General features: G+C 38.5%; 1 protein-coding gene across 2 annotated transcripts in view; it reads right to left on the bottom strand.

The window, feature by feature from the left end:
- CEP128 (centrosomal protein 128) overlaps window positions 1-26,187 on the bottom strand; it is a 215,761-nt gene that overhangs the window by 13,159 nt on the left and 176,415 nt on the right. Inside the window, exon 26 of one of the 2 annotated variants that reach the window (XM_053979574.1) lies at window positions 18,410-18,469. The exons of the other annotated variant lie outside the window; for it this stretch is intronic. The gene's annotated coding sequence lies outside the window, so the exon portion shown is untranslated. Of the gene's footprint in view, window positions 1-18,409; window positions 18,470-26,187 lie in introns of those variants that run through there. 2 annotated transcript variants of the gene reach the window in all.

The raw sequence follows: 26,187 nt of genomic DNA, 5'->3' as shown, positions 1-26,187 counted from the left end.
CAGCCTCACAGATCTGGCTTTATTACTAAAACTTGCAAAAACACGTTATAAGAAGGCATTTATATATCCCCACACATGGATGAGTCAGTGTGCTCATGTCATGTGAGCACAAGACAGGAACAAGGGTCCCCAGAGCTGCTAAACTCGCTTACTGTCTGACCTCGGGCAAGCATATGTAATCACTTGATTACAAGCACTCTTAAGCCTAAGCTACTCCTCTGTAGATTCACCACTAAAAAATACATTATTCTGTCTGGGAAGGTCCCCTTTCTTTATTTTGGGAAGGTCTGTTAAACGGCAGGCCTGGAGATTGTTGATGACAGTGCCAGATGAATCATCAGCCATTGTTTCTGAGAACAGTTTGCAAACAGCTCTGAGGACAGTCCAGCTCAGGCTCTTCCTGTTCCCTGGAGGTAAAGTCAGGCAAGACCTTACCCTGGGAACACAATGTATTCTGGGTTCCTGTGAAACAACTGCCCCTACCCACAGCATGCTTCATGGGTGAAGAGGTTGTTTGTAAGACAGCTGGAGACCAGACAGCTACAGAGCTTTGAAGTGCATTGGGAGCTGAGCACGAAGCCCATGGAGCACTGGTGTGAGATGGCAGCTCCTATTTACTGTGTCACCTCTCTTGCCTATAAAGCCGACTGTGTGGATAGAGTTAAACAGAACTGCAACAGATTGAGTTTGGGACCGTGAGATTGTGTTTTGTGTTTGTGTCAGTCAAAAAATGGATGATAACTCCCTAACACAACCATAAAGTCATAAATCTTTTGAGTAAATAAATGTAAAAATTTTGTTTTTCTCATTACTGTCTTCAGAAGTAGCCTGTCTCTGCAGGGCACAATGTGCTTCTAGTCAGCTTGACAGTAAAGTCCAGTAGCCCTCAACAGGGATGGAAAGCTTAACCCTACTTCTTGACAGTAGTTAATAGTTTTTCTCCTTCTTGACTGAAACAACTGATCCCTGTGTTTATTTCAGACATCAAAAATACAAGGGAAATCACTATTTGCATCTTTTGTGAAAGTCAGATATGTAGAGCATAATCTCACTTTTGAAGCCAAGAGTCTGTTGTTATGTCCCTGCAGATGGTCATGAAACAAGGAAGAAAGGCTAGATGTTTCAGACCTTGAGACACCAAGAAAGCCTTGAAGTCTTGAAGCCTTCCTTCTTGAAGGAAAACCGGATGAATTTGATACGCAAGGAAGAATTAAGCAGGATTGAATTTACACATGAAAGAACTGAGATAGGGTTCAGCTAAAGCTCATTTCAATTACCTGCTCTGCCATACTTTCCTATATAATTTGGGCATAGCCCTACAATGTACCTCAGTTCCTCATCAGCAAAAGAAAATAAAAGTCCTCTCGTAATCTAAGGAGCAGTCAGGTTCAGTAATGGGAAATTAAACATATCATCCATAATTTGTCAAGGTGGAATGAGCAAAGCCAACAACATTAAAGCATTTACTGTTACTAAACCTTGTATGTGGCTAAAGTCAACAGTATTGGTATAGATGCCCATATTCTGTAATGTTTATAAAAATCAGTGCTGTCAAAACCAAAACCATGCATAGCATCATGTTTCTTTCCAATTTCAACCACAGTAGCATGAAGATTAGGACATGAGTCCATAGTAAGTTTGCTTACTGCAATTCTCTTGATAACTGTAATTGGACACAGAAAATTTGAGGTGGAGTTACTACAGCTCAAGTCACTTCTTCTAATCTCATTTTATAGTGCATCCATACTAACTTTCTGCATGTCAGAGAGTGTGTTTTATAATCTTCAGGTTTTTGTGTAGGTTTTTGCTTGCTTGTTGCTTAATTACCAGTGTAAGCTACTGTGGCACTCAATCATACTGTTTCAAGACCAAGTAGACTGATTGATATTTTGGTTACTCAGCCTTTATTTTCTCTAAGCAAGACTATTTTGAATACATTTACTCGTTGCAGCACAGCTGTGAAAGAGTACCTCATAGTGACGGGCAAGCAAGGCTGCTGCTCTGGTCCTACCCCCAGGAGGTTCATGGGAGAGACCATCCCAAAGGATTCAGTACAACCTGTGTGCCTGCCTTGCTGCTTCTCACTGCTTTCACTGCCAAAACCAAAGAATGAAGCTTTTTGTTTCCGAGCTAGTTAGTGTGTCCATGAGCTTATCCCTGGAGAATTGTGCAGCTGCAGAGTGATACAGCTAGAGATGGGGAAGAGAAAAGTTTAGCTTAGCCTTGCCGCCCTGGGCAAAATTTGTTTATTAAAGCCAAATAAGAATTTGTACCTCTCATAAACCTGCATTTTTTCTCTTTGCCAAAAGACAAAAGTCACCCCCATCTGTCAGCAACAATTCCCTCACTTAAAATGCCATTGAGCATTCACTGTCTATACTTTTTGATTAGGATCAGCAGCATATTTTCTTAAAAGAAATAATATGTTTAATGAAAAAAATTTTTTTTTTTTTGCACAATTGCACTGTTATGTGAATGGATTATCCACAGTGTGGATCTCCAGGCCTTACCTTCCTCCATCACCTCATCAGAACTGAGCACCCGTTCTGCCTGCTTAAAGCTGCCTCCGCTCTACAGGAATTTCATTACCAGCATCTCTAAGGTGAGCACACTAAATCTATCCTTACTGCTTAGTTTATTTACCTTTTGTATAAGCCTCGGTTTTGTTTTATTTGGGTTATTCTATCATTGCCCTTATGCTGCATAATTGAGAGTTGATTATTTTGTGAAACTGGCAGCTGTGAGAGCTGTTGATTTAATACCCCACAGACCTGATTCCTTGAGTTTATCTGCAGTGTGGCTTAGTACAGGTAAGAAGAATGCAAATTGTCCACAGGAGCAGCTCTCCATAGCAATTTGGAGTGAAGTCCCTGAAGCAGATAAAGGAAGTCACCCTCACTGCCCATTCAGTCCACACAGCAGCGCTACAATTAGGGGTCATTTCATCCAATAGGGGCCAAACTGAGCAGTATTCAAATGAACTAAAGAAGAAAAAGGCCATATAATTGGGTCACTTCTAGATAAGGAAAGAACAGAATATCCTAGGAGATGGCAAGTTATGACTAGATACACCAGGAAGTAACTGAGGTTGTCTTCTAATCAAGCTGCAGTTGTTCAGAAAGATCGAAGTGCACACGGAGAACTAGGACTGCTAATGCCTCTGCAAAACCTGTTCTGTAAACTTCAAAGCTGTCAGTCTGGCACCTTCTAAGAGCCTGCATTCATTGTATGATGGCACAATGAAAAAATCGACTCATGGGTGTGGTTGTATAATAGTGACAAATTTGAGACTACAAGAATTCCTCACATCCCTTCACTAATGATCCCCAAATTTCTATGCAAAACAAAAATTGTCTCCCTGTTTCAACAAAGCTGATGCTAAAACACACCTGGCTGAGTCAGACTTAATTTTGGAACAAAACAAAACACCCTATCCACCCTAAAAGATAAGGTAGTTTCTTTAAAGAAAAACAGGAAAGTTGATTTATTAACAAGGATAATCAGAAGATTGTCAGAAGAAAAATTAGTCAGCCCAAATATTCTGAATAATGCACAAGAGTAAAAGAGACCTTTATGTCTTGAATATGAGAACAAGTTCATCTATTTGTAGGTTCTGTAAATTACCTCCCAAATTCCCCAGAAAAGGTGTGTCTAGAATTTAAAGTCCACCTCTCCCGTGACTATCCACATGAAGTACATGTATGCAGGAGGATACTGCCAGCTAAGTGTGTAGCTGTAGCTGTCAATGAGTTATGATGTTAATGTATTCCTACCCATCTGAAAACCAGAGAGATGGGGGGAGGGGGAGAGAGGGGGAGAGTATGTATAAAATTTTATTATCATCTCTGCAGCCCCTTCTAAGTAATTTGGCTCAAAGCTTTAGAAAAGCCCCCCAGCCCCACCTTTTCCAGTTGAGAATGGTCCATTTCCTTTTTCCCAGCAAACCACTGACCTTCTTCACAAGAATAGCCTCTTAGATGCATGAGATTAGTAACTATATATATCCAAATAGCATCAATGCTCAGTCTCAGATCAGACAACTCTGAATATTTTTAGTTGGATTCTAATTTCCTACCTAACTTTGCTTCTCTCAGTACTGTCAATACTCTGTTACCATCATTTGTACGCCTTTTAGAAAGCATGAACTTGCAGCCAGACTATCCTAGAAGTTTGCATCTTCTGGGAAATCCATGAGTTTATAGCTCTTCATCCTTGGGAATTAGGAAAATACTTAAGTCTTCTTGGATGAGGCAGTAAGGAGTTCATGGGCAATTTCCCTAACTGAAGACATGGAACTTCTTATACCAAAGCTGGAAAGCCAAGGCTTCTTCTTTCATTTCAATGTTTTAAATATTAATGTCAGAAACTACAAATCTTTGAATGAAATCTTATTGTAGGTGTCCAAAACTCCTTTCAACAACTTGGTTTCACATTCAAGGGTATAAATAATGGCTTTCAGCCTATTTGAAGACTGGCATTACTTTAAAGAACTCCTTCCATTTCATGGCTTTATTAAAAACTGTTAAATGTATATGGGACACATGAACAATATTGCTTGAAGTCTGCCTTAGCCCAGGGCTCTAGCTTTTCCTAAACTACTCAGACCATCTGTTCATGCTGGGTTTTCTACTATATTTTCTTCAGTTTGAAAAATTGTACATACTGAACATTTTCTTTGCTGCATTAGAAAAAGTTTATTCTATTATCCTAAAGCAATCTAAGTGATAATGCAAGAAGTGCCCATTTTGCTTCTTATATGTGATGCTAAATATGTATAAATTTATGTGGTTTTTTTCCCCATGGCAATATTTTTCAGAACAGAGGAAAATATTTCAAGTCAGTCACTTCTCCAAAAAAATAAACACACTATTTCAACAGTGTTTCATTTTTTTACATGAAACCCAGCAAATTTCTGAGCTGTATTTCCACAGATAATAGGGATGCTAGACAGGGTACATATTCAGCAATGTGAGCAGTAAAATGTACTCAAGAGCTGTGTATTGTAAGAAATAAGAATACTTTCAGTCTTCAGCTGACACTGACTTCAGACTTACTGAGAGGGCAGCTTTATTGAAACTTCTGCTTTGATTCTAGTGAAATTTGACTTTTCCATTCCCACTTTGGGTTCTTTTGTTGTTTGGTTTTGTTTGTTTTCAACTAATTTTAATCCCATTACCATTCTTTCCTTTGGAAATCATTTAGGCCTAGGATGACTTGTAAAGCATGTTCTTTCAGTCTTCAGTTTCTGTGGTTAGAAATCTGTGACTCTTGTACAATCCCATGGCTGCCCCCATCCATCTCCTACCACAGTTCCCCACATTAGGGTCATGATTCATGCTCATTTCTTTATGGTTTGTTCATTTCATTTGTACATATGATGTTTAAGTTAAATCATCAACATCAACTATGCTAAGCCTTGAATTAGTATATATTATAGAAAATCCCTGCCTTGAAGAGCTTCAATTTAACTAGAAAAGTTTGAAAGAATCAGGTAGAGAAAGGGGCAGAGCCTCAGAGAATTTCAGCAATTTGCAGTCACAAGACAGAACTTGAATTTCAGGGTTCTGTAATTTTTTTATTTCAGTATATCTCTCTACCCCTTTTATCAAGGCAAATACTCATTCCAGCCAGAAATAGAAAGAAAATAGCAGGTTTGATTCTCAGGTTATTTACCTGATGTCGCCACAACTAATGTTCAACAACAGAGAGTCAAGTAAAGAAGATTTTGATGATTTAATGTTAGAGTGCCATCGAAAAGCAAGTTTATAAAATGGGGCAATTCAATTAAAAAAAAAAATCAAAACTTTGTCTTAGAAATAAATTTAACACAAGTACAAGGTCTAGGATTTTTGCTTTTTATCCCCTCACCATGTTCTTTGCTCCAAGTACATTTTGCTCTTTATAGTTGCCTAAGTATGTTGTTGTGAGGTCTGTTATGCTGCCTTCCTAACCTGAAGAAAGAAAAAAACTTCCCACAGCTAGCCTTCTCTTGGGAAAGGTGAAGATTTTTTAGATGATGAAAGCTGCTTGTTCTGAGGTTCAGCATTACAGACCATTTCAATAAATGCAGTGAGCATGTATCCAGGAACATTAGTTTTCATTTCCTCCTAACAATATTTGAACAGGCATTTGAAAGGAAATGTAGTGATTCAGAAAGTTAAATGTAATTCCCTTTACATCAGAAGAATGGTGCTGGTGGAAATAAGCATTTTAGATGGAGGGGTAGATTAAGAGTCAAACAACCTGTCCCCAGTCAGCAAACAACTCACTGTGTGCATTTAAATAAGCCACTGAAAACCTTTGCCATGTTTTGCCTATATACCTATTTTTACTTAAAGGCTTATATAAAACACAGATTTTTATGAAACTTAAGAGAGCTTTTCAAAGCTTTAAAGATTTTAACATCTTCAGAGAAAAGATGTGTGTCAGATAACAGCAGTAATCAGATTAATGCAGAAGAGACACAAAATAATGCCATTTACCTTTAGTTACCTAGGCAATAATCTATTATTCTCTCACACTCCAAGTACCAAGAATCTTATCAAGTTTTTATGTGATTTTGTTTATGAAGTCTCATTGCAAGTGAAAACAGGGCACTCATCTTCACCGTGTACAGGTAGAAATAACACTAATAATTTAATAAATAAAAAAGCTATATAGCAATGGATAGGATATAGTCTATTTCTTTTAAAGACTCCAAGAACTAAAGTATTCTTCTGGTCCTTCTGTTACAAGCAAGCCAAAAGGCAACTAAGTATGAGAAGTATTTTTGTAGCCTAAGTAATGCCATGTAGCATTTACCCTAGAGGTATCTACAATATATTCTACCCACTCCTATTAATTCACAATGTTTTCCTACAGCAAAAGTCAGGTTTTTACATCAAAACATTCTGAATATATGTGGATAAGGTAAATATACACTGAGAAAAACAAATGTATTGACATATTTAGTGGTAGACTTTTACATTTACTATTTAATTAGTACTCCTAATTATTTCTAACATTTAATTATTATTACTGTAATTATTCAATGGCAAACTTGACAGAGTGCCTGTTTTAGGGGGCTAGCAAGATTTTAATTCCACATGAAAAAAGTTAAAATTCTACCTCTTCCCAACAAAATCAGATATTATTCCTAAAACCCACAATTAACACACACACACCTAACTTTAAGCAAGACATATTTAGTCCAGCATAGGAAAGTCAAAAGCCTGGATTTTCAAATGCACTTGTACAGATATAAATTTCTTATGACAGCATTAGTAGCTGAAGTGTTCCATTCTTGAAACACATGCACAGGAATTATGCAACCTAGGTGTCTTCCACTTCTGACTTTCCACTGCCCTGTACCTCCTGTGGCCACTGACACAAGTGTACAGTTACCATTTTCCAAGGGTGTACTGTTTGCATGTACTGTGTCTGTAAAAAGAATGGAGCAATGACAAATCATGTTCACTTGTCTGTGCTTCCAAATGGGGTCATTATGATCAAGTGCAGCACAGCAACTCACCAGCATACAGTTTCTAAAGAAGTGTAGCTACAGCTGATCTCTACATTGGTTCAGTTAGGGTTCATACCCTGTCATCACTGCTATAATCAGTGGCAGTAGTAATTTGCCATGGTTAAAAAAAAAAAAAAAAAAAAAAAAAAAAAAAAAAAAAAAAAAGTCAAAGCATTTTCTAGTGTTAATTTTCCTTGAGAACTAAGAAGCTTAACAGCAGCTAAGTCATGGCTAGTTTTATGATAAAAGATAATGAGTTGAACAGTAATAACAGTAATAACACTTAGCACTTACGTAGCTATGTGTACTTTCAAAGTGCTGTACACATACTGAATAATTCATTTTAATTAAAAAAGTCTTGAAAAGATAGATTAAAGTACCCTTGAAATAAGTGAGAAGTGTTGGTCATTACTTCAACAAGGGAAAGATATGTCCCCAAATACCTTTATGTCTGAAAACTATTAAGAAACTAACATGGCAACATAACTTAGGAAAAAATAATGCTTCACCACATGGAATAAGGTTCCACATGGAATAAGGAATAAGGTTTATTATTTTCTTCAGAAAAGAGTGAAACTACCTAAACAAATGAAGCTGTAAGATCAAGCCCTAAATTATATGTCACAGCTTCTCCCTTTTTTTCACTTTTTCTTTATTACAGAGATTTCAACCTTTCAACATACCAGGCAAAAAGTCCCACTGACCTTACCAGGTGAAGTCCCTTAACAATTTTTAGATGCTTTCTAAGTTGTTTACCTTTCCTGAACCGTTCAGTTTCATGTCAGCAGTGGCTTTATAGCATGTCATAGCTATAAAACAAAGAACTTTTTTTTGTGTGTGTGTGTGCAAAACCACACCTTACGTTTCTAAGAACAGGGCTGTTCTCAGCACTCCTGCCCTCAAGAAAAATGTTGCACTTCCCATCAGAGACCTTCATTTTGTTCCTTATAAGAAGGAGGTGGCCAGTAAAAGGACAGTATGCTTCATGAACTGAATTTCGCAGCCTCATTTTCCTTGTTTTTTTTTTTAGAGTGACAGTTTCATACCTGTTGCCATTCTCCCCATCATGCCAGGCAAATTGTCTGGGCTGCATGCAGCAAGCATGCAAAAGTAAACTACAGTTTCTCACAGCTAAAGGCCATTCGATCTTGTGTAAAAATTTTCCCATACAACTATTCACCCTTCCCTCTTCCAACACACTTTCTGCTTTAATAATAAATATATGTGGACTTGGGATGCATTTCTCAACTTTGTTTTTCATTTACAAGCATACTAAATTTTAATCCATAAAGACTAAAGTTAAATCCATTAAATTCACAAAGGTAATTTTTCTAGTGCAAAATCTTTTTTGTATCTAACTGATCCACGCAGTGCTACAATAATACCAGCCAGTCATTGCTGCCTCTACTGAGAAGCAGGAAAAGATCCCTCTGGCTAGAGAACTCCATCAAGTTTCCTAACCATTTTCAGCAATGTTTTCCAAAGATATTTTAGAGTAAATTTATATAAAACATCCTTTCTGTTTGTCAGAGATATAACAGTTTCTTCTTATTGTGCTCTCAGAAGTCACTGGCAATACATGGACATCTGAAAGTTTTTAGCAGACATTCTGTAAGTGTTCAAAAGCAGCAAAATCTTGATTTCTGGTCAGCAGATTTTATAAAAATGAACATGGAATTACTGCTTGCATCTAAGACCTTATAAACTTGTCTATGGAAAAGGTAGGAAAGTGTACCACTTAGACACGTTATGTTCTCTTTGGAAAGGTTGGTACAGAAGAATCATAGAAGGGTTTAGGTCAGAAGGGTCCTTAAAGATCATCTAGTTCCAACCTCCCTGCCGTGGTCCCCTTCCAGCAGACCAAGTTGCTCAGAGCCCCATCCAAGCTGGCCTGGAACACTTCCAGAGGTGGGACACCCACAACCTCTCTGGGCAACCTCGCGATGGTTCCAGTGCCTCACCACCCTCACAGTTAAAACTGCTTTCTAATATCTTATCTGAACCTACCCTCTAGCAGTTTGAAAGCATTCTCCCTTGTCCTGTCACTACATGCCCTTTTAAAATTTTCCTGCCCATCTTTCTTGCAGCCTCCCTTCAGGTAATGAAGGTTGCAATTAGGTCACCCCAAGGCCTTGTCTTTTTCAGACTGAACCATTCAAATTCTTTTAGCCTGTCCTTTTAGGGGAGGTGCTTCTTCCCTCTAACCATGTTAGTGGCCCTCCTCTGGACTCACTTCAACAGGTCCATGTCCTTCCTGTGCTGGGGGCCCCAGAGCTGGATTCAGCACTCCTGGTGGGATCTCACCAGAGGGGCGTAGAGGGGCAGAATCCCATTCCTTGCCCTGCTGGCCAAGCTGCTTTTGATCCCAGGATACAATTGGATTTCTGGGCTCAGTACATATTGTCATGTCCAGCCTCTCACCCACCAGCACCCCCAAGTCCTTCTCAGCAGGGCTGCTCTGATCTGTTCATCCCCAGCCTTTGGCATCCCCAGCAATTGGTACTGGGGGCTGCCCCAGCTCAGGAGCTTGGTCTTGTTAAACCTCATGAGGTTCCCAGGCCCACATTCTGAGCTCGTACAGGCCTCTCTGGATGACATCCCATTATTCAGGTGTGTCAAACACACCCCTCAGCTTGTTGTCATCTGCATATTTGCTGAGGGTATACTTGATCCCTTTGCCTATATTGAATAACACTGATCCCAACAGAGATCCCTGAGGGACATCATTTGTCACTGATCTACATCAGAACTCTGAGCTGTTGACCACAATCCCCTGAATGTGACCATCCAACCAATTCCTTATCCACCAAACAGACCCAATCCAATCCATCTCTCTCCAATTTAGAGAAAACGATGTTGTGGGGCACTGTGTCAAACACTTTAAGAAGTCCAGATAAATGACATCTGTAGCCCTTCCCTTGTCCCCTGATGTGGTCACTCCATCAGAGAAGGCCAGTGGGTTGGTCAGACAGGACTTGCCCTTGGTGGAGGTGTGTTGTCTCAAATCACCTCCCTGTCCTCCTTGTGGCTAAGCACAGCTTCTAGAAAGATTTGTTCCATAATCTCCCCTAGCACAGAGGTGACACGGATAGATTAGTAGTTCCCAGGGTCCTCCTTTCTACCCTTTTTAAAGATTGGTACAATTATTTCCTTTTTCCAGTCACCTGGGACTTCACCTGACTGACATGACTTTTCAAGTATCATATCAAGAAGACAGTAGACTATAAATTAGAGGTGGCAGCACATGTAAACTAGAAGAATAGATACTAAAACACAGTAATTCTGGATTACTTTTGTAAACCAAGATATGTTGTTTGTAATGTTGGGCAGAACTGGGTGAAAGTGTTTGGTGGAATGGCTTCTCTACATACAGTTAGGAATAATTTTCATATGACTATAGCCTGAAGAAACTATTCAAATTTTCAGTTCTGCTTCTTCCAGCACATGCAAAATGCCAAGGCTCTGGGCTTAAGCTTAACTCAGTCATTTTAGAGGACCAAAGCTTCAGCACTACAACACAACCTTTGAACAAGACAAAGATTTTTAAACAGATATTGGAAGTGAGAAGGGGGGTAAATAGAAGATATTCTAGTACTTTATGCTCCTAAATTGGAAACATGAACCCCTTTTGTCCAGTCCATGGTCTGAAATGATCTTCCTGACAGATTCTCAGATGTCTATATGCCTCACTGTCCCCACCTTACAACGAGGGCAATGACTAATTCAAATCAGAGCTAAAAAAAAAAAGATACAAGTATTGCAATTCCTTTTTTTTTTTTTTTTATCATGAAGGGCAGAAAAAGGAATCAAATTTGTATGTTTTGAGACAAGACAAAAGATGTTAAATGTTTTTCACTAGATAAAATTTACATTATCTGCATATTCTTCCTCTTTCACAATCTCTAATGAAGGCCAGGTATGCTGCAAGTTTAGCACCTCTCCTCCAGGCACCTTATGGTTAAAACCACTATCGAGGGCTATATATCCTCTCTGTCATGGATGGCTGGTATGACCTTGAGTGAGCCAGAGCAGATCTCAAGGAAATAATTCCTTGTACAGAGGATCAACTTACACCCATAGACTCAAGTCCACTTCTACTTCATCTCTTCTGATTTTGCCCTTTGGGCTCTAGTAATACTTAATACATTGATATTTCTGAGATACTTTTGTATTATAGCATTTCCAGCCATAAAGGCAGACAGTTCTGGTGGAGCCACAAGCAAATTAGAGCTATCTCTTCAAGGTGTGTAAAGTTCAGCCACAGTTCACAGTCACAATGACTGTATTTTCCAAAGCATCCTGTGCAATGCAATAACATGAGCTTCATCAACCAGCAAAAAAGCATAACAAGATATCACTGTAGATGTTATTTCTGAGAGGCAATGATAATTCACCAGTATTTGAACAGATTACTGAGAACAGGTGTGCAGCAAAGTTGATTCCATTCATTTGTATTAATAAGTATATTAGGGTATTGTGTCTTATCACATTAATTTATTAGAGTGGATTGAGTTAAGGAGTTGACCAGCAACTAATAAAAATTAATGAGGGACCATGCAGTAAAAGGTAATCCTTTATGCTGCATCTGGTAAGCAGTAAAAGAGGTAAGCAAGTAAGGAATGTCTGAGTGAACTCCCACACCATACTGGGAAGGTATTGTTAATCAGCTTTTAAAAAATATATTAGGCATATTTAAAGGTACGAACAACATCAAAATCAACAAAACCTCCAATTTCAGGTCCTGCGGATGGGTAAAAGATGTAAGTAATGAATAAGCATTCCAGGAACCAGGAAGGACACAGCTAGACTAGCAAACCTGGCTTCACACATTTTGCTTTTTTACCTCCCACTTGCTTACCCAGATAAATCCTTCACACAATCTAGAATATAGGAGAGCTAGCTCAAACTGGTTTGGGTAACAACAATACAAAGCAAGTCACCTCCCCTTGATGATTACCTTCTGTTGTGTTTTTTTTTTTTTTTTTTTTTTTTTGCTAGTACATTAAAACTTGCTTTGAGACATTGTCATGTACAAGTACATCTACATAGCACAAATACAATGCTGCTTTAGCAACACGTGTCCCTTTATGATGAAATACCTGAATCACAGAAATTTACCTGCACAGGCAGAGACCTGTGCAGTCCACACCATGCCAAAATAGCCTTGTTCTCTACAATTACTCTGAAAGGATTGTTTCAATTGATAGAAATTTCTAGGCATGTGACTTCTGCCTCTTCTCCTGCAGAAGATTTGACAAACCTACAATTTCTAGAGTTCAAAAAGCTTTTGACCTCTATATTTTCTTCTCAAAAGATCACTCCAGGACACCTTAGTTTTGCTGAGGAATGCAAAATATGGCAGCAAATTTTCCCCACTGTTTATACAGTTCAGTTACCTATAGATAGCTATACGGAATCACAGAATAGTGGAGATTAAAAGGAATCCTCAAAGATCATAAAGTCCATTGTCCTTGCTCAAAGCGGGGTCAGCTAAAGCAGGTTGCTCCAAGCCTTCTCAAGGCAGGTGTTTGATCTCCATGACAGACTCCACAACCTGTTTTGGCAACCTGTTCCACAACTTGACCACCTTCACAACAAAAAGGGTTTTTTTCTCTGTTAAGTGGACTTTCCTGTGTTTCAGTTTGTGTCTGTTCCCTCTTTTCACTGAGCAACTCTGAGAAGAGTCTAGCTTCCTACTCTTTACCTTTCGTTGCTCTACTGGCAGAGAAAGATCATTGCACGGTTTTGCTGAATTATGCTAGGTCGAGAAAAAGCCTGTGATGAGGAGAAGGGCCCTGCTGATGTCTATGCATCTTACACTTATAATGGCATAAGTATCCTTTTGTTAATTTTTTAATTCAGAATAACAAATCTTTCCTAAAATTGCACAGAAAGGGGAAAAAGCAATTTTTTTTCAAAAGTTCAGGAAACTAGACAATAATATATGCTAATCATTGGCTCACTTGGTCTCTGTGAGTAAGCCTTTCACCTTCACCTCTCCCATTTGATACAAATACAGAAACTGATGAGAAATAGTAATCTTACTCAAAAATTTACATTTAAAGTCTCATTCCCTGAGCATCCTACCCATATCCTCCACTTCTACAAACAGTCATTTTCCCTATAGTGAATGCCTTTTATTATATTTTTTAAGTGACAAAATTTTCTTCAACATATTTGATTCACATTAAAGAAGCTACCTTCCTTTACTACTCAGCTCACTTAAGCAAGTTAATTATGCACAGTTAATTATGCAAAGTTTTTTGCACCCATTGTGCCCTGAAGGAAGTATAATATGTTTGCACATTGGCAGCAAGTGCAGTAGTGGTCGGCCAAGGGATTTATTACCAAATACATCCTACATGACAAATATCCAAGAGACACTCTGGTAGGGCCACTGCAGACTAATCTTGGGGCTACTAAAGGGCAACAGTAAAGCAGCCCCATGCAATTCATGTAAGACAGAGAGGCTTCCCACACAAAGAAAAAAAATTCAAACCAACTATAAAATTAAAACCCTCAGGGTTCATATTGAAGAGAATGATTCAGCTTTCTTACCTCTTCAAAATACAGAAGATTTATTATTTCTAAAGTACTTCAAATTGAAGAATCATAATTTTGTTATGAATCACTAATGCTATTTTCTGTATAACAGTGATGTTTTCTTGGAAATCATTCATCCACTTACCACCCAGCCTCAACTTTGCTTAATTTTTAAGACCAAACAACATACTAACTAGGATGTCATAATGAAAAAATACATTGTAATGATAGAATGAAATGACTCAGACAATATATACCAGATCCTGGTCAGGATGAATTTCATGGTGAATAAAGGAAATGGTTTCAATGGTACAGAAGGAACAAGTAACAAAAGGCAACAAAGAACCTTATACTCTGAGGTCCTTGTTCTCAATGAGTATTATGCTAACACACTCTTTGCTTTTAGAGCTTACGACCACGTTACGCGACAGAGCATTTGTGGAACCTTCTGTGCTCCAGCACAATCATATGACCCAGACAGATACACAAAAGCTTCAGTTTCAAATTACACTATAAATCCCATATGCATCTATGGTAAGCAACATCAGAATCATGATAGGAGAAACTATCAGGCTTTGCTTTTGGACCAAAGCTATCAAAAGAGGCTACTGGAAAGCCAGAGACTGCCTGGGCAAGTAGATATGTCCCTAGGGCTGATCTAAATATGATGTACATCCAGAGTTCACTGGGAATACCAGGTGGGGAGCCTACTGTCAGCCTCAGTGTCTTTCTTGCAGGAACATAACACTGGAGGGCAGTTATTTCAGTCTCATTCTGCCGTAGATACTGCTCACTACAGTTTTGGTACCCCTTTTTCTCCGGTGGGGTACAGTTAAAATATCCTGTTGCAAGATCACATAAGGTCCTTGTGTGTGTCGCTCTCCAGTGTTCAGCCTGCTGTCATAATTCAGCCAACAATAACAGCAACTGACAGCCACCACTTCATTTCTAGAATAGCAGCTTCCAAGTTTTTTGGTTGTGTGGGGGTTTTTTGTTTTGGTTTGGTTTTTTTTCTGGAAATGTCTCTTTGAGCTTATTATATTGTTGTAGTTCTGAATTTCACTTTTGCAACCAAATTTCCAGTTGGCTCCCAACTTCTTGCATCATTACTATGATCATAGGATTTGGAACTGGCAAGTTCAGGAGTTCATCTCCAGATTTTCAGGGTCAGAAACAAAGACATATCTGATAAAGACTTGGCAGAAGACTGAAATTATACTGGAAAAATGAAGAAAGTAAAGATCCTGGGGTATGTTGATGAAAAGATAACAGCTCAGGAAGAGTTCAAATTTCATCTGGAAATCCAAATTTCTAATACAACTGTGCCTCTTGTCACCACCTTACAATCTCAGGATGGGTTAATTAATAAAAGCCAACCTACATATTCACTTAGTTTGTGGAGAGTTAAAGGATATTCAGATTTCAAAACTCTGACCTGGCCCCTGAAAATATAATTAATAATCTGGCTGTGTTGGAAAACAACACTCTTGAACCAACTAGGTGTCTTATTGGCACAGAAGCCCTTTCATGATGAAAATCAAGCTGGAATATTTGGGTGCGTTGGGGTTTTTTTCCATTTCAGTTTAATAAGTCAGTATGAGTGCAAGCCAAGATTAAACAGTGAGAAGGAGACAAAGTATTTTACCTGGTTTCACAGTGCCTTCAGGCTATGCCAGCTACAATACCTTTCAACACCATTCTCTGTCCCATTGTGAGGAATAAAAAACTAAAAAGCCCTTTTTGCAAAAGTGGCTGAGTCATTAAGGATAAAATAAATCGTTTTTAGAGGAAAAAAAAAAAAAAGACAAACCATGGTGAAACTGCAGCTGACACCATCTTCTCTAAAAAAGCAGGGTCATTGAACTCCATAAAAAATATTTGAGGCAATTATTGTCCACAGCCAATCTCTGTTTTACTCTATTGTGCAGAACCACTGGCTTTTCTTTGACTACTCAGGCTTCTGCAAAAGGTGGGCAAGTCAGACAAGAAATCCTAAGGGATTTCCTACTAACTCTGAAATGTGGAAAAGCATAGTGATATCATTTACTGGAGGTGTTTCATTTTATCTGGGAATTAGGAAAAGTAGACTTTTAGGGGGAAAAAAAGCCACTATAGAGTAGGTAAATTGTTTGTACTGACTTAAAATTATTTATGATGATGTTCTAGTTCCCCAAAATTAATCAGAGGATGGATGACTAAAACACACAACAACTAATTTCATGCAGTATGATTTACTTACTGCAAGGAATTGGAAGTCAAGTTATAAGGTCTAATCCATTAGTGTATGTGTCTTACTAGTTCCTTTTTGTGGCCTCTCTATCAATTGAGCTAAGTTTTCCTACTGTAAAAATGGATTTGTTTTCATTAACTACTGGTTTTTCTTTAATTGGTTTTAAATCACTGTTAAGTCTTTTGCTTTAACTTTGCCCCTTATTCTTCAGTTGCTTCTGGAGGTACAGAATTCATTTCACCATGTACATGCAGATTCTTCTGCCTTTGTTTTAGAGATCTTATGGCCCTATTTCTCCTCACTGCTGTGATTTCTCCTCACACAGGGTTTGTGCAGCACCTAATAGAAAAGGAGCTTCATCTACAGCCATCACTACCATCACAGCCACAACCACCACAACAGCAAGAACCATGTAAATCACCATCTAACTTACTGACCACTTGTAAATATTTTCATAACTTTCACTGAATTTCTTCCTTCAGAGTCAATAGAAATAAAATGCTTAAGCAATTGTTTGATTGACAGGATAATTAAACCAAGACTAAAGGGAATTTTGATTTTCTTAAATTATCAGAGTATATATACCATGTTCTGCTGCCTATGTGGTTCTCATCTATGTATCCTGTCTTACTGCTAAAATCTTTTTGATGTTAACAACAATGATTGTTTAAATGGATATAATTAATTTCTTGTATTTAGCATAATTGAAGTTATTTTAATTAAGTCACTTGCATATGCATTGGTTAATGGCATCATTTTTTAGATTATTTTTGCAGCAATAGAACGAAGAAGAGTAAAACAGGAGAGGAGGTGGAGAAGAAAACACCCCAACACACATGGGAAACAACCTCCAGGGCATTGTCCCTTCCCTGCCTAGGCACTTCATCATGATTTCTTGAGATTGTGCAGAGAGACAGCATCCCTCAGCCTGATAAATCCTAAATGATTACATTTTTGCATTATTTATTTTTCTTTCTTTGTGCCCAAATCATGACACAAGTGTGAGGGAGAGAGACTCAGTGTATGCCTATGTACACAAAAACAGTATTAATGATTATTCACAGTTGCATCATAGTAGTAGTGGAGTTACAGAAAAATTCAAGTCCCTTCACCCACATTCACTAGGCCAAAAGTCTTAAATCCACAACCCACTAAAAGCAGGGAGTAGAAAGTTTTGGCTGAAGGAGGCTTGTGGCAAGACCAAGAACTAAGCCTAGATTTCTGGAGGCTCATTCAGGTGCTTTGAAGGTAGCACTATTTAAGAGAAAGAATAAAGTCAAATAGGAAAGAAGGGTTAAGTGTGATGCTGTGTGGAGTCAAAGAGCTTATGTGAAGGTCACAGAGCTCAATACTTGAAGAAATTTAAGAGTCCAAGGATTCAGCCTTTAGAATTATTTTTTTTCCCTAGGACCTGGTTAGTGATATATTTTTTGCTCGTGTATTAAAAGCTAACCAACACTTCTAGGCTAAAGAAAAATTCTAATTCTGGATTAGAAAAATAACAATTTCTCCCTTTCCAATTGAGGGGAAGATCATGCCAGAACTGAGCTTGAATCCAGCACCTGTGTATTTAATTTTCATCTTGTAAAGAGAGACTATGTCATGCTGGAAAGTTGCACATTTTCTGCACTTAAAATGAGAATGATAGTATTTCTCTGTGTCACTGAGGTACTGGAAATGTATATATTTTTAAGACACAGAATTGCTAATATAACTGGGACAAGCTCTCCAGTGACAGTATTTTTACAAATTTGAAGTTCTATATAAACAAAATATAAAAGAGTAGTTCAGACACCAAAACACAAAATAATAAATAAACTTGTGAATATAATGAAAAACAGCCAACACATGCATGCACCTTCCTTGTCCTCCTTACACTTCCTAAGGTCTCTGTAACACACTATGCAATCACACTTCAATTGTCAGCTGTTCACACAGAGAAAGCCTCCTATAGTATTTAAAGTTAGAAGAATACCATGTGGTTGAGTAAAATTTCAAAGCTCATAAGAACTCATTCAAAACTCATTTATGTACCAGTATGTGAAAGAATGAACCTCTTAAAAAGTCAGAAAGATGCAATTCTGTATATCCAAAATCATTAGACTATATTATTACACTTAACTGAATTCATCAGGTTATTAGGAATTCCTGGTATTGCAGATTACTGCCTATTAGGGAGCCCACTGCTGAAGTTTCTGAAATAAAGATGAGATATAAACATATTTCCTAAACATTGATGCTCTTTGTACATCTATAATTATACTCTGGTGTCTTATCTCAGGGGAAGGAAAAAATAATGTTTGAATGGCAGTGCTGCTTTTAATTTAATTAGATATCAATTTAAATAAAATAAAACTGCTGTTACTTTCTGATAAAAGGCTTAAATTGCAAACTTGATGGAAGAAGGTAATGAAAACATATGTCATTATCTTTACTTCTTTCTTCTAAACAGCACAGGTCAAACAGAACAAAGTTTATCTGCTGCTTGAATGCAGATCATGTCTATTAAAAGTGGTTGTGGTCTCTATTGCCACTGACCAGAACTTGGTTTTATTCTAGAATTTGTAACATCTGTCTAGTTTTCATACCAGTCTCTTCCATTAATTCCCTACACAGCATTTTCCAAATATTCCTTTGCACACCTATTTCCCTTTCAGCAAACAGTCAGACCAAAATAGAAAATTATTACACCCATTGAAATGGAATCAAAATGTCATGTCTCAGCCAAAGTTGAGAAAATTGAAAATTAAGAAAATTGTTCTTCATTTGCAGTTAGAAACTAATTCCACAATGGCCTACTAATTATTTCCTATAATACTGCTGTGAAGCAATGAAGATTGAAACGGAGGAATTGAAATTCAAAGCATTGATGTCAGGGCAGGAATCTGTTAAGACATTCCTAGTTACCCCCCAGTTTTACCTCCTGACCTTAAATTAGTGTCTGAAACAAGAGATGTTCTGGTCTCATCATCCACATCAATTTGGTTTTATTTTTGCTGTTAAGAGGACTGTATCCATAATTCTCAGAGGCAAGAGACAAAGCTATGTGAATTCATGGTCCTGCCTCCTTTATTTTTTAATTTGCATTTTGTGTCTAATGAATCCACACACAAAGCCCAGAGAGCTGATCACACAACAGTCAAAGGCCAAGCAGTGCAGTTGCCAGTGTAGACCTATGTTCACAAATCCTCATGTATACAGATACCTTTTATTCTATACATTGACTAGAGCCTTGTACACAGCAAAAGCAAAATACACAAGACTCTTTAAACAACAAGAACAAAAAACCCAAATAAAACCACTAAGTAAGATGGCCAGTACTAAATTTGGAGGAGCTGTTGACTCTCTAGAAGGCAGACAGGCTCTGCAGAGGGACATGGATAAATTAGAGGGCTGGGCAATCACCAACTGTATGAAGTTGAACAAGGGCACATGCCAGATTCTGCACCTGGAGTGGGGCAGCCCTGGATGTACAGACAGACTGGGACATGAGATGCTGGAAAGCAGTGCCATGGAAAGGGACCTGGGGGTCCTGGTCACTGGCAAGTTGAACATGAGCCAGCAGTGCCCTGGCAGCCAGAAAGGCCAACCCTGTCCTGGGGTGCATCAGGCACAGCATCAACAGTTGGGCAAGGGAAGGGATTGTCCCGCTCTGTTCTATGCTGGATGGCCTCACCTTGAGTGCTGGGGGCAGTTTTGGGCAACACGATATAAAAAAGACATTAAGGCATTTGAGACCTTCCAAAGGAGGGCAATGGAGATGGTGAAGGGTCTTGAGAGGAAACTGTATGAGACTGAGGGGAGACCTCACTGCAGTTACAACTTCCTCAAGAGGAGAAGAGGAGGGGCAGACACTGATCTCTTCTCTCTGGTTACCAGTGACAGAACTGAAGAGAATGGCATAAAACTGAGTCAGGGAAGGTTTAGGTTGGATATTAGGAATAGGTTTGTCACCCAGGAGGTGGTTGGGCACTGGAACAGGCTCCCCAGGGGAGTGGTCACAGCACCAAGCCTGCCAGAACTCAAGAAGCATTTGGACACTGCTCTCAGGCACATGGTGCAAGTCTCGGGGCAGGGCCAGGAGCTGGATTTGGTGATCCTTGTGGGTCCCTTCCAACTCAGGATATTCTATGAATTTATGATTCTAAGAGTCAGTATTGTAGTATTTTGGCTCATTCAGAAAGGACATCCTGCATTTCAGCATAGAAGCAGGTGACAAAATGGTGAAAGAAATGCTCAGATGGGACAGGTAGAGGTAACACCATGAATAAGGTGCAAAGAGTAGACAAATTGCATATTTGATCTTTGAGCTCAGTGGCTGTCTTCCTGAATAACAACTGAATAACAACTACAGCTGTCTTCCTCTGTAAATGAGTTAAACCAAGAAATGCCCTGAGGGTGAAGACAAGAATCTTGATTTCTAAGAAACTGTGAAAAAAGAAGAAAAAAAAGTGGTGACATGGTCCAAAAACAACCAGAAATATATAAATAGCAACATTCTGACCCTTGTGCAAGGATGGGCTTGTGAGTACAGTGACAGAGAGAAGAAAGATGGCTGGTTAATATCACCCACCTGAATGACTAGTTTTAATGGTGCAGCCAAAAACTTAAAAACCTCTAACACAAAAATAAATAAGGGCGTACTGGACTCCAGGTACAAAGAAATTACTTTCACCATAAAGCTGTCAATGTTTTGCCAAAGAAGTTGTTCATTGTAATGACTGCCACCTTGACTGAAGTAAAATGACCTCAGCAGTGTCACAGCAGCTATACACCCAGCAGAGAAGAATGATTCGCAGTGAAATACAGGCAGGATAAACTGGCAGCCCTCAAGGGGCTGATTATAATCCCGAGTGTGTAGTTCTGCAGTGTAAGCAGTACAGGACAGACCCTTTCAGTCTGTTCTTGCTGTCGTGCGCTCTCAAATCTCCTGGGGTTCCCTGGCAACACTGTCTATGTTTGTTCTCGATATAGGTGGCCCTTACACACGTAGCTCCATGGAATATTCCCAGCAGTAATGACTACTTTCCCAAGAAAGGTGTGTGGAATCTCATGTGAGCTTGACTTCAGCTGAATTATTCGTGCATCGAAAGCTAAACAGATGCAGAATCGTGTTTCCAAGTACTGAGACCAGCTGAATATCACAGTGAAGAGAAAAAGGCTCTGTTTGCAGCTCTCATACCTCTGCAGTAGGACACACTTCACAACAAGTACCAGTGTCCCCTTTTTAATTTAGCCAAAATCAAAGCTCTTCTATCTCCTCTGTTATGAAAGGAAACATAGCTGTTTTGTGGAAGGAAGCTATTCTTTCATCTTATACCTGCAGGAAGCAGACAACTGAAAACATCGAGGTTTTTTTCCTCAAAGATGTGATTTTCATAGAAGGTACTGCTGTCTCTTCTCGCAAAAAAAAAAAAAAAGAAAAAAAAAAGAAAAAGTCAATCTAGATTTTCTTTTGTCCACAACTCTCAACGTCACCCCAAAATGACTTTATAAACACATGCTTTTTCAGGCCCATGTTTAGCAGAAAATAAATAAGTGTTTAAATATTTGCTTTAAAATCAAAATTACCAAAGGACAATTGAGTCTTGCTTATAAAAAAAGAAGAATGTTGGACTAGTGAATGCAAGAAACAAAGCAAAAATCCCTGCATTTTCAGGTATTAAAAAAGCTCCAGACTTGCACATACATGGGAAAAAAAAAAAATTACACAGCCACAGCTAATCTCACCTGAGTGCCCATCCTCTCATTAACTTGTGAGGGAATTATATTATCTGACAACCCAGAAGTTATTTACATATTTCTGCATTGCTCTGCTTTTTTTAAAGTGCAAAGGAGGAGCAACCTTAAAACTCAAAACTAAAATAAACTGAAACAATAAGGAAATATTTGTGCTTTACTGTAACAACCCTTTCTGCTTGTCACCACAAGTGGATGCAGAAAAGGTAGTAGAAGTAATGAAAAGATAACCCTTTCTTGGCAAGATATAACATTGCCAGATCCAAGGACAGCTCAAAATAAACTCAGGTCTATTTCTAGCCTCCAAAGCAAGCAAGTCCCAGTGTCAGAGCATGTGCTCCTGTGCCTTGCATGTTCATTTATCACACAGGAGTGATGTATTCAAGGTGTCAATATTGCTGTTCCCTATTTTACTGTTACTAAGCCCACTTCCTGTCATCTCCCTGTTTTTCACACTCAGATTGACTTCCAAAGTGCACTCCAGTTCTGCCCAAAGCAGACCTGCTTCGGCTGTAACTTTCACTCACCTGAAGAGCCACAGTTCACCATCCCTTCATCTAAAGGGAGGCAGTTTTGTGCACATACTTGAGAGGCTTCTCTCTCTTGCTGACTTATTCACAGCCCTCTTCAGAACACCAAAAAAATATCTGACAAAGTTCAACTATTTCCTATTCCTGCACTTGCTCGTTTGTTTTCCTTTGTGCCAAAAACAACATTATGGATAGACATAAATTTTGCTTATAGCTCTGTTGGCTCTCTCCAAGTTTGTAGTCACTTCTCCAGAGTTAATAATTTCCTTCACAAAGTCATTGGATAATACTGGATTTGACTCTCACCACAGTAAAATCCTATTTAAAACCTGATTATTCTATTTTCAGTGTTGACATAAGCAGAAATAGGAGCAATTACATTTCAAATGGATGTCCAAGGAAAAAAATCTGAAAACATTTTTGATTGATTTTGCTGTTCTTGGCAAAATGTGCAACTGTGACTCCCCAAATTCATGGGTTTAAGTTCTATTTTCTTTTTAAATACTTGAAAATTCATATTTTTCTCTTTTTTATTTCCCTTCACATTTATTTTAAGCCATTATACATTTAAGTATCACCAGATTCTATAGAAAACATAAATCCTTAAAGGAACTTTTGATGCTTGGTCATGACGGAATTGGAGTGAAAAGAGAGTACTAATAGTTTCTAGGATGTTGGAGACTTAACTTCAGGATTTTCATTGCAGTTAGGCAGATGACCCTGCACACTGGGCTATACCTGCTCTGCAACCGCATTTCATCTTCACTAGAAATTCTACTCTGGATCTACAGCACCTTCCTATCAAAATTGGTGCAGGACGTAGCACAAGTCTGGAAAAGGTTTTTATTACAACAAATTAATTTGTAAAGTAATTTCTTCATCAGGGAGCAAAACATTTCCATTTGTTACCTATTCAAAAATAGAAATGAATTCTAGATAATACATCAGATTGAAATACATTAAAACTACCATTAATATTTCTTCTTAACTATTCCACATACAAAAAATTACAACACACAGGAGATACATCATAACTCACATCTTCATCTTTTTGCTATGCCAGTGGGCTGCGCTGACAGACTTGACATTAATTCAGCTCATTGAAATCTGCTGTGCCTGTTAATTCTTATCTTATTATGAGACAAAGTTCACCATTCAGCCTTTTTTATACAAGTACAAGATACTTTGAGAACCAGAGGAAATTAGTGAGGTGGCAGGAAAGGTACATGGTACACAAGTATTTCAGAAAGCCCTCAGAAGGGGAAGGGAATTCCCTTCTGGTTTATAAGGCCCAGGGTGAACACAAACCAACTAACTACTGAAGTGCTCCAGGCCCTCCTGAAGCCCCACATAGCTGCAAGGTAGATAATCTACCCTGGGTTAACTTTATGCAGGTATTCCCTATTACATAGGAAAAGCTCAGCCAGCACAATGTGGAGCTTTGCATACCTACCTCAGCAGCCATGGTTTGGTGAAGGCACGAAACCAACCAATTATCAGAAAGATCTATGATACCTTCTACACTTTCAGTCAATTCAAGACACTGCTCAATAAGTTTCTCTGATCATTTGGAAGACAATTGCTGAACTAACTCCTGAGCACTCCTCCTACTCTGATTTTGTAGGTATGCAGGTGAGCAAGAATTAAATGGTCACAAGACCCATGATATCGTCTCAGGAATTGTTATCACCTGTTCCCATTGAATAACAATGCTTCATTTGGCAAATATAATTTCAGTAAATAAAAAAATTCTTGTCCCTCTTAACCTTTTACCTCACCATTTATGGAAAGCCCACAATGATGACTTCTTTTTCTTCATATCCTTCCCTCAACCCATTCTCTAACCTTCCTAAAGGCTATCCCACCTGAGGGTTGTCAACATTTTCTGGCATCCCAAAATGACTCCATACTTCCTTTTCCTAGAAAGTCTTGGAAATTTTCCATTTTCTACCCAACAGGCAAACGCAAGTTCCTATCAGTATTGTCATATTATGCGTCTTCTTATAGAATATGCTCCTATCCCTGATCTCCAGCTTGTGTTTTTGCCAGCTTTTAGCTTTTAAGTTAAAGTGTGTTGTTTGGGATCTTGGACAGTTTCAAACTCACAGCTGATATTTAGCAAGTTAGAAATAACAGTCTGCATTTTTATTGTATAATCATGGGAAGAATGCACACAAAAGGTCACAGTCTATTGCCCTGCATCTTAGCTCAAGTCTTCAGCTGCCATAGGTTTGTAGAAGCCAGAATCAGCTTCACCCAAGGACAGCCTCTCTCTTATGAGGTCCAGTGGTTCACACTGAGTTCCAGACAGGACTCCATTCTGGAGCAGAGAAGTGCCTTTCTCTGAGCATTTCAGCACTTCCTCTTCTGTCTGGAACTTCTAAAACATCATAAAGAAGGAATGTAGCAGTGGCTGTGAAAGCCTGACTGAAGCTTTTTACCTAAAAATTACTTGCTGTGTCAATGCTAGCTGTATTTCCTGCTTTTCTTACAGCTCAGACTATTTGAAGATGTGGCTACATGACACCTCAAGAGCTGGAAACAAATTTTTATTTTAAATCTATGGGGAGGAAAAAGGGTCAAAAAGTATTCCCCAAACCTAAGGCTCAAAAGACAATGAAAATTTCCCTTGCTATTTTTATTACTAGTTCATATAATGAAATAACGTGACCTTAAGTCATGCCAGGAGAGATTCAGATTAAATATTAGATAAAATAAGTTGCCCAGAGAAGTGATGGAGTCACCATCTCTTGAAGTGTTCAAGAGGTGTCTGGATGTGACACTTGGGGATGTGGTTTAGGGGTGATTACAATTCTAAATTGATGGTTGGACTAGATGATCATGGGGGTCTCTTCCAAGCCTAAAGTTCCTGTGATTCTCTGTGATTCTGTGTCAAGTGTCCACAGTGCTAGAGGACTGATGCACCGAGGCTGGGTGTTCTGATCCTGCAAGGCTATGCTAACTAGACAATCAGTGGAAATTTTAAACACACACTCATGTACAGTAGGCCTCCCTACTGCCATGGCCCTCATAAAACAAGAATGCACTTTGGCATTAGAATGGAAATTATCTACAAATATATTAAGATTCTGAGAACAACCAACTCTGTGTGTGTGCATACATGCTTCTCTGAACATGCTTATTTTCCATAAGACAGGTGCTCACAACTAGGTAATGAGTACATAAATTATATTTCTAACAGAGAAATATTACTGTTGCATTAGGAAATTCCAGAATGTCAGGAAAGTATGATGTAGAAATGTCTGCACATAGGCCCTATTCTGATTCTTTTTGCAGCCATAACTGGCCACTGTTAGAGGCATGATACTAAGCTAGTTGGACCTTTAATTTTAAAAAAATATTGTCATTATTTCATTGCAAAAATTATGTCATATGGTGAGCACTGAAACACATCCAGCCCTTATAGATGCTCTTGGGATGATCAGAGCAACAGTATCACTGCTTGTACATGGATACACCAGTAGAGAAAAATACCAGGACTTGGATCTACTAATTCAAATTCTTTTTTTAATTGAAGACCACTGTCATTGAATAGCTATACACTGTAATATGCAAGAGAGAAAATTATTTCCTCTTTACTTGTCCAGTTGGGTAATCTAGCATGGAGCATTTAGCCTAGATTT

The sequence above is a fragment of the Vidua macroura genome, chromosome 6, assembly GCF_024509145.1.
Source record: "Vidua macroura isolate BioBank_ID:100142 chromosome 6, ASM2450914v1, whole genome shotgun sequence".
Lineage (NCBI taxonomy): Eukaryota > Metazoa > Chordata > Aves > Passeriformes > Viduidae > Vidua > Vidua macroura.
This window is presented reverse-complemented; position numbering and strand designations above follow the sequence as displayed.